We start from the raw sequence: 8,623 nt of genomic DNA, 5'->3' as shown, positions 1-8,623 counted from the left end.
TCTCTCTCTCTCTCTCTCTCTCTCTCTCTCTGTGTGTGTGTGTTTTGATGGTATACATGTTAATGACAGTGAACAATATGAAGGAATTGTTTCTCTCCTTCCATCATGTTGCATTTCAGGGATGGAACTCAAACTGTCTGTGTGGTGACAAGTATCTTTCCTACCAAGCAATCCTGCTAGCTCCAAGCTTTTATTTGTTCTTTGAAAATATAAGTAATTCTCTAATTCTCCAGGAAATAGGTGACTTATAAAATATCCATGCAATAACTTATAGATAAAAAATTGTAAGTATAGGGTACCAATTTTCCTCAAATACAGTAAAAAATTAATGGAATGGTTCAATTCATTTTTGCTGTGAGAAAAATACATATAAAGATATAAACAGTGTAACCAGGATCTAATTAATCAGGTCTAGCACAGAAAAGTGGTAAAGTCTTGTAAATATGTAACAGTACTTAAAAAAGATTGATGTGCTAGATTTTGAATATCTTTAAAACAAAAGTAAACCCAATATAGAAATACCTATCTAGGATTGATATTTTTATAGATTTTATAATCCATTAAGTTGGCCTACTGCTACTACCCTTTTATTTTATCATATTTTGGCACTATTTTAAAACATTTCATTCACTTTGTATACCTAATAGAACTCATTACAAATTTTAGAAAGTATGTTCTAAAAGAATGTTAAGCTGTCTCTTCACTAAATTAATGTCCGAAGTCTTCAAGATGGATATAACTTGTGCCACTTGATAACAACCTTTTCCAGATTTGTAATTGTCTCTGTCCATTGGTTTACTGCTTCAATATTATTACTGTCTTCACTTATCCAGAGCTGTAAAGAACAGTACAACCATTCAACTTGATAATTATTAGTAACTGAGTTTAAATAAATACTCTTACTGTTAAGAAATATGGACAAGTTTGGAAACATCTTTAAATAAATACAATTCCACATTTTTTCAAAAGGTGCTTGGTGATTTGATGATTTGATAAATGTTAAAATATTTAACCTGTTGAATCATTCTGGATTATGTGACCCAATTCAACTTAAGAATTAAAACTGAAATATTATTTTAGAGAATCACCTTGAGTATTCTTTCCTGTTCAATTAATCTAGAAGCTCAAATAAAACTGATCATTTTACTCAAAAACATTGTTGCCAAAACATAAAAGAAATGTGCATTTGAGCTCCTTTTACATTAAATGAAACTATAATCTTAATTGAAATCTAATGACTTGTCATTCTAAATCCATAATAATTTCATCATACCTATTACTTCTATAACTATAGATGATACATGTGAATCATCTGGAGAAACTTGAAATATTGTGCAAATACAAGGCATCACAATGAGTTTATAAGATCGAAAAAAGGTGGACACACAACTGAAAAAACTTGAATCTTTGTCTTGGCTATAACACTCACAAATGCTGTAACCTTGGAATTAACTTACCTGAGACCAAGTTTCTAATTCTTCTAATAGATTTAAGTAAATCATTGGTTTTCAACTCTTTTTATATCTTGGCCTAAGAAGAACTTTAAAAAACATCTTACATAGAATCTAATACATAACACAGGTAACACTAAGATTACTTGGTTTGGGTGGAAGCCGGCCTTAGCCAACATGTACTACAAGTTTAGCAGTTTCACGCAGAAGTTGGCTGGGGCTTGAGCTTCGGAAGCCTATACTCCGCAGGGGGCAGGGGTTAAAGCCGGTTTCCACGGAAGCACCGCCTATCATATTTGCCACACCGACCAAACTGACCTCCAGTGTGACAGCATACGATTATGCTGGAAAGAACAAAGTTCCAGAGCTGCAGAAGTTCTTCCAGAAGGCTGATGGTGTGCCCATCCACCTAAAACGAGGCCTTCCCAAACAAATGCTTTACCGGACCACCATGGGTCTGACAGTGGGAGGGACCATCTACTGCCTGATCGCCCTCTACATGGCTTTGCAGCCCAAAAACAAATGAATTTGCCTGTGGAGGACTGGTCCACTTTGTGGCACAAACCCTTTGAATTCTCACATTTCATGTTTTTCCATTTGGATAGTCTACTTAACATTTTGCAAACAAAGGAAAAGATAAGAATACCCTGTTTTGGTTTGTTTATGGCGTGCAGATGGCCTGTCAGATGTCAGAGCTTGTTTGGCAGTTAAAACTATTGTTTAAGGAGATGACACTGAGTCATCACTGAGCTGTGCTACTGCTCCTGATCTCCCTGGAGATTCTGGATGAAAGCTGCTCATGGCCAGCAGTGCTCAGGGCCTCCAGGACCCAGCAGTGTCTGAGCAGGAAGCATGGAAGCCTTTTGGGTGTAGGTGTGATTGAGGAAGGAAGACAGAAGCCAGAGGACAGGCAGGTGAAATGAGGGCTTGTATTTGAAGGGGACCTTGTAATGGCTCCAGTCCCCCTGTCGTTGTCCACAGCCCTTCTATACTTAGAGAAGGGAGGAGATGTCAGGGGCAGCCCTGCTTACACACTGTAGGCCTAAAATCAGCCATAGGCCTAAAATCAGCAGTGGGCCTGTCATACATGTATACTAACACCAAGTCTTGGGTCTCAGTGGAAGAACATTGAAACAGATGGCTATAAGCTAATGTCAACAGGCAGCTTTTGTGGAAATGTATAAGTCTGAGTGGTGATGGACCTTGTAAATAGGTAGCCTTGGCAGACAATACCAGCTTAGATGGGGACAAGCGAGTCATAGGCAGAGTCATGGTGACTTGTCCCCTGAACCTTCACCCAGCCAATACCCGGTTCTGAAGATATCTGTATTCCCCCTGAGCATCCACACTCCAGTGTCATTCCCTTCCCCACGTCCTGCCTTTCTGTGTTTATACCCCTGTGTGAATTAATAATGATTTGAGAAAAAATTAAAAAAAGAAAAAAAATGAGGGCTTATTAGCCACCTGGGGGATTGTGCTACCTTGCAGGAAAATGTTAATAGATATTACTTGCAACCTGCCTCTATTTATTGGGCAGTTGGTTTCAAAGGGTTATTTGCCTCGCCCAGACCTTAGGGAAATATGTATTTGTTCCATCATGGGAAAGAACACCTGTCAGTGTTCCACTGCAGACAGCTGTACCAGGAATTCTCCTTTAATAATGCTGTGGCTTTAAGTTATGATTTACTTGACTGTGGAATAAATACATTAAAAAAGAAAAAAAAGGGTACTTGGTTAGATAGACTGGGAGAACTTGATCTCACACATGATTCCCTTATCGTGACTGACTCCTGAGGCCACCAGAGAAGAAGCTCTCCAGTTTTATTATCCTGGAAATCATCTCGCAAATTAAATTTCCATGAATTCTTTAATTCAAGCTCCTCTCCAAATAAGAATACAGAAAGCTGAACCACTTTAAATTAGCAGTCTAATTACATAAAATGAGTTTATATAAATCTTTGAAAAATCATACACATAATCTGAAAGTCTCACCTAGACTACTAGTAGCAGGTTTTTTGTCAAGTGAAAGTTTTAACATCAGTTAAAGACTTCAAGACTTAAATGTGGCACAAACAGTTGCAATTAACATAAAAAGCTAACTAATAGCTACCACAAATCAAAGATTTTAAAAAGAAAATGTAAAAACAGAATTCTATAGATTTTTTTTTTGGCTTTTTTGAGACAGGGTTTCTCTGTATAGCCCTGGCTGTCCTGGAACTCACTCTGTAGACCAGGCTGGCCTCGAACTCTCGAACTCAGAAATCCACCTGCCTCTGCCTCCCAAGTGCTGGGATTAAAGGCGTGCGCCACCACCGCCCGGCAAGAATTCTATAGATTTATGTCATCAAGCCCTATACAAATTACTGAGAATTTTAATTAATCCACAGTAGAACTAACTATCCAGATGATACAAAAAACATTATTAAAAATTGACACTTTCTGGAAATTAAGATCTACTAAATCTAAATTATCTTAATATTTTCATAATATATAGTAATATAATAATATAAAAGGATCATTTTAAATAAAAAGTTAAAGATGAAACAATAAAATAAAAGTATTACTCAAAGTCTTAAGTGTGATTTACATATCTAGGTTTCTCTCCTTTTAAAGTTGAAAAGTTCAGAAGGCTTAAAAAATAAGCTTCACTGCTCAGAAATGTTATTTTTTTATATTAAAGCAAAACATCTGAAAAAATTGATTCTGAGGCAATACTGAATTTTGATTTAGGATGTTGAAGAAGCTTCCTATATTCATTCTTAATTTTATCTTTTTTCCTTTGTTAATAAACTTCATAGTAACGCACAGAGATGTATCAGGAAGAAATTCTAGGTAACATATAGTAACCTGGCCCACAAAATGTTTTCTTCTAACAGAGCCCCGACTGTAAAGTTTAATAAGGAAAACAATTTCTTTTTCAGTCTGTATAAGTGGAAAAGTCATAGTTTCTCCCCATTTCACTCTTCCACTGGTGGCCTTCAGTAAGCGTGTCTTCTTCTTATAAATCAGCTCTCAAACCGGGTAGTGGTGATCCTAACACTTGGGAGGCAGAGGCAGACGGATTTCTGAGTTCGAGAGTTCGAGGCTAGCCTGGTCTACAGAGTGAGTTCCAGGACAGCCAGGGCTACACAGAGAAACCCTGTCTCGAAAAACCAAAAAATAAAATAAATCAGCTCTCCTGAGCTAAACATCCCTACCTTCACAAAAAAAAAAAAAAAAAAAAACCTAGGAAACAAGAAACTATAGTTTATAAAATTTTATGTGGAATGCTACCTAAGGATTTTTATCTATATATGGATTATTATAAAATATAAATAATCAACTTTAAAGCTCTTCTGGGTTGTTATTTGACTATAGAACACAAAATTTTGTCACACTTTACAAATAATTACTGTGGCCTCAAATGAACTTAATATTCTTCTGGTCTAACTGACATCAAACAGAATAAACAGTTATCAGCAACGGAAAACACATTGAAAAGTGTTACAAGAAAAGTGTCCACCCTCTGGACTTCCAGAGGTATTGGTTACACAATTTATAGGTAAATTTCTTTGCTTCTGATGTCATAAGTGTATGTGCGCTAGAATAAAACAGGTTAATATTCTTAAGTAAATTTGAGATCTAGCACTTTGATAATGATAAAATACTTTGTCTGAACTATAGCCAAACATAACAATTATCAACTTTAGGAAAATACAAAAAAAGTAAAGATCACCCAAAACCAACTCTGCTGGCTCTTAACATTGGAATGTTCAGTCTTTAGAGTTTTGAGAAAATAAAACTTTTGTTATTTAAAGCAAAGGGGAGAAAAGGATATTAAAGAAGTTGGGAGCAGGAATATCAACTAGACAACTGCCCTGGATAAAACTGTGGGTAAATATTTTTTCACCTAACCATAATTTTCAATGTGACACAAAATGACTATAGCTGAAACAACAACTGTTGTCTGGCTACTGTGAGGAGTCAGTTGATAGAACTGGGGCTAAAAGGCAGCAAGAGAGGAAAGAGGAAACAGCTAGAAAGTGCGGGATCACAGGATGAGGAATGGGATCTGACTATTTATAAGGCCCTAGGGATCAGAACTCCCGTCCTAACGTATGTATAGAAAATACTTTACCAACTGAGCCATCTCCCACCCTCGTCCTGCCTAGTGCTTTTGACAAGGAGTTCTTCACTTTTTCATGTTTATTATTCTTTTCAGATTCTTCCTAGTCTTCAGTGAATTTTTAAGGACATCATTTAATTTCTGTGTATGTACAAATGAGTTAGCATAGTTTATACAAAACTGTCTTGCATATTATTAAATTTCTGACTTACAAATTTCTTATTTTAAAATTATATAATCTTCACTGTTCAGAATACTAATCATGTTTCCTCTACTTTGCTTCATCCAACTCCCTACAAAATTTTCTATTTTAATGGTCCCTTTAAAGAAAAAGCTTTTGGTTTTATTGTCTTTTCTTAACATATTTATCAACTTCAGCTTTCCTAATACTTCTTATTTTTCTAACTTCTTAAATTGAATGCTCAGTTATATATCTTTTTAATCTTTCTTAGTGAGAATACTTTTACTTTGGGAGGATAATTCCCTCCCACTCTTAGCTGTTAATATAGGGTTCTTCTCAAACATTCAGATATAAGGGTGGCCTGGTCAACTAAGCATTGCTCACCAATGTATCACAGTCCCTAGCTGAACATCGAGAGAAGGACACAAATCTTAATGCACTTATCTTTTAGATCTTACCCTACTGGAACCTCTTCACATTGTTTGTTCTTTGAACCACTGTTATACTTACTCAAAGCCAGAGGTGTTGATGAACTTGGAAGGTACTGTGCCTCGAGAATTTGCAGCTGAATCCTGCTATTTACTGCTTGAAAACAAGTCCCCAGTTCAAGTTCTGCTTGGCAAACCTATATATGAAAAAACATCGTTTGGCAGTTCATAATAGAATTTTGAGATATTTCAAAAGTTCTAACATAAAAAGCTAGAGTAAAAAAATTTTCAAAGTATTATTTTCTACTGATACTCAAACTCAGAAGCTATGAGAGGTTTTGAGGACAAATACCATGAATTTCGAAAATATATTCACTAGCACAGAATCTGAAAAATACATGACATATCTATATACTGAACTTCAAAACTACTGATACAAAAGATAAGTCCCCCAGTAGCCATGTTGCACTCCAAGTGTGTTCTAGTTCCCCTTTGGAGGCCTTGGGGAGAGACTAACCAGCTTGGAATCATGTTCCACCAATCCCTTCCCAGTCAGGTCCACCCTGGACACAGCCAGCAGAAACGAGTTGCATGTGATCTGTGACCTTACTTGTCTAGCTCTGGACCCACTCTTTGGTTCCGATGACCTTGTGGGACCCCAAGATCATCCTGCTTCTCCTTGGAGGACTGCAAGGGTCCCAGTAAACTACCAGCTTGAAATATTGCCCCACCAATCTCTCGTCAATGGGTTCTGCTTGAGGCACAGTCAGCAGACCTCCAAAGTCCACAGTTCCCCCTGTTTTCCTGAGAAGTCCTGCTGCCATCAAGATCATCCAGGGAAAACCAGATGCCTAAGGATAGCATAAAAACACAGTCAACAAGATCCAGGGCAATATGGCGCCACCAGAGAACAACTATCCTGCTACAGCAAATGTTGGATATTCTAAAGAAACTGAAGCACAAAGAGAGGATCTTAAATCCAATCTTATAAAGATACTAAAGGCCTTTAAATAGGAAATGAATAAAACCTTTAAAGAAATATAGGAAAATGCATTCAAAAAGGCAGAGCACTAAAAGAGAAAGCAAACAAATCTAAAGAAATCAAAGAAAATACAATCAAACCAGTGAAGGATATGAGTAAAACTGTCCAAGACCTGAAAATGAAAACAGAAGCAGTAAAGAAAACACAAACTGAGGTAATCACGAAGATGGAAAACTGAGGAAAGAGAACAGAAACCACAGATGTAAGTATCACCAACAGAATACAAGAGATGGAAGAGAGAATCTCAGACATATACAATACAATAGAAGGAATCAATACATCAGTCAAAGAAAAGGCAAAATCTAAAATGTTCATAACACAAAACATCAAGGAAATTTGGGATACTATGAAAAGATCAAATCTAAGAATAATAGGAATAGCCGGCGCGTCGAGCCAGAAGCAGCCGCCGGGATGGACGTGTTTCTCATGATCCGGCGCCACAAGACCACCATCTTCACGGACGCCAAGGAGTCGAGTACCGTGTTCGAACTGAAGCGCATCGTCGAGGGCATCCTCAAGCGGCCGCCAGAGGAGCAGCGGCTGTACAAGGACGATCAGCTCCTTGATGATGGAAAAACTCTGGGCGAGTGTGGCTTCACTAGTCAGACAGCACGGCCACAGGCCCCAGTCACAGTGGGCCTGGCCTTCCGAGCAGATGACACCTTCGAAGCTCTGCGCATTGAGCCCTTCTCCAGCCCTCCAGAGCTTCCAGATGTGATGAAGCCACAGGATTCTGGAGGCAGTGCCAATGAACAAGCTGTGCAGTGAGGGCCCCAGGCCTACCCTCTAGAGACCCATTCCCCCAATTAAAAAAAAAAAAAAGGATTTGGCTGTCTAAAAAAAAAAAAAAGAATAATAGGAATAAAAGAAAAAATCCCAACTCAAAGACACAGAAAACACCTGCACGAAAATCACAGACGAAAATTTCCCTCACCTAAAGAAAGAGATGTCTGTAACTGTACAAGAAGCTTACAGAACACCAGACTAGACCAGAAAAGAAAATCCTCCCACCACATAATAATCAAAACACTAAATGTACAGAACAAAGAGAGAATATTAAAAGCTGCAAGAGAGAAAAGGCAGAGGAACATAAAAAGACATACTTATCTCAATTACTCCTGATTTCTCAACTGAGACTCTAAAAGCCAGAAAGGTCTGAGAAGATCTATTGCAGATACAATAAGACCACAGATGTCAACCCAGTCTAGTCTACAATACCCAGCAAATCTTTAAAACACCGTAGATGGAGAAACCAAGATATTCCATGACAAAACCAAAACTAAACAATATCTATCCACAAATACAGTTCTACAGAAGAAACTAGAAGGAAACCTCTAATGAGGCTAACTACACTCAAGGAAACACAAAACAAATAATTTCACATCATTAATCTTGTTTGTTTTTGTTTATGATTTT

General features: G+C 37.4%; 2 pseudogenes; both read left to right on the top strand.

Annotated features, from left to right (window-relative positions):
• Nucleotides 1-1,628: 1,628 nt before the first annotated feature.
• LOC114629328 lies at nt 1,629-1,977 on the top strand (annotated as a pseudogene).
• Nucleotides 1,978-7,593: 5,616 nt separating this feature from the next.
• LOC114629336 lies at nt 7,594-8,001 on the top strand (annotated as a pseudogene).
• Nucleotides 8,002-8,623: the final 622 nt, after the last annotated feature.

Source organism: Grammomys surdaster, unplaced genomic scaffold, assembly GCF_004785775.1.
Source record: "Grammomys surdaster isolate TR1022 unplaced genomic scaffold, NIH_TR_1.0 279, whole genome shotgun sequence".
NCBI classification, from domain to species: Eukaryota; Metazoa; Chordata; class Mammalia; order Rodentia; family Muridae; genus Grammomys; species Grammomys surdaster.
The sequence above is the reverse complement of the archived record's forward strand: the minus strand, read 5'-3'. Positions and strand labels throughout refer to the sequence as shown.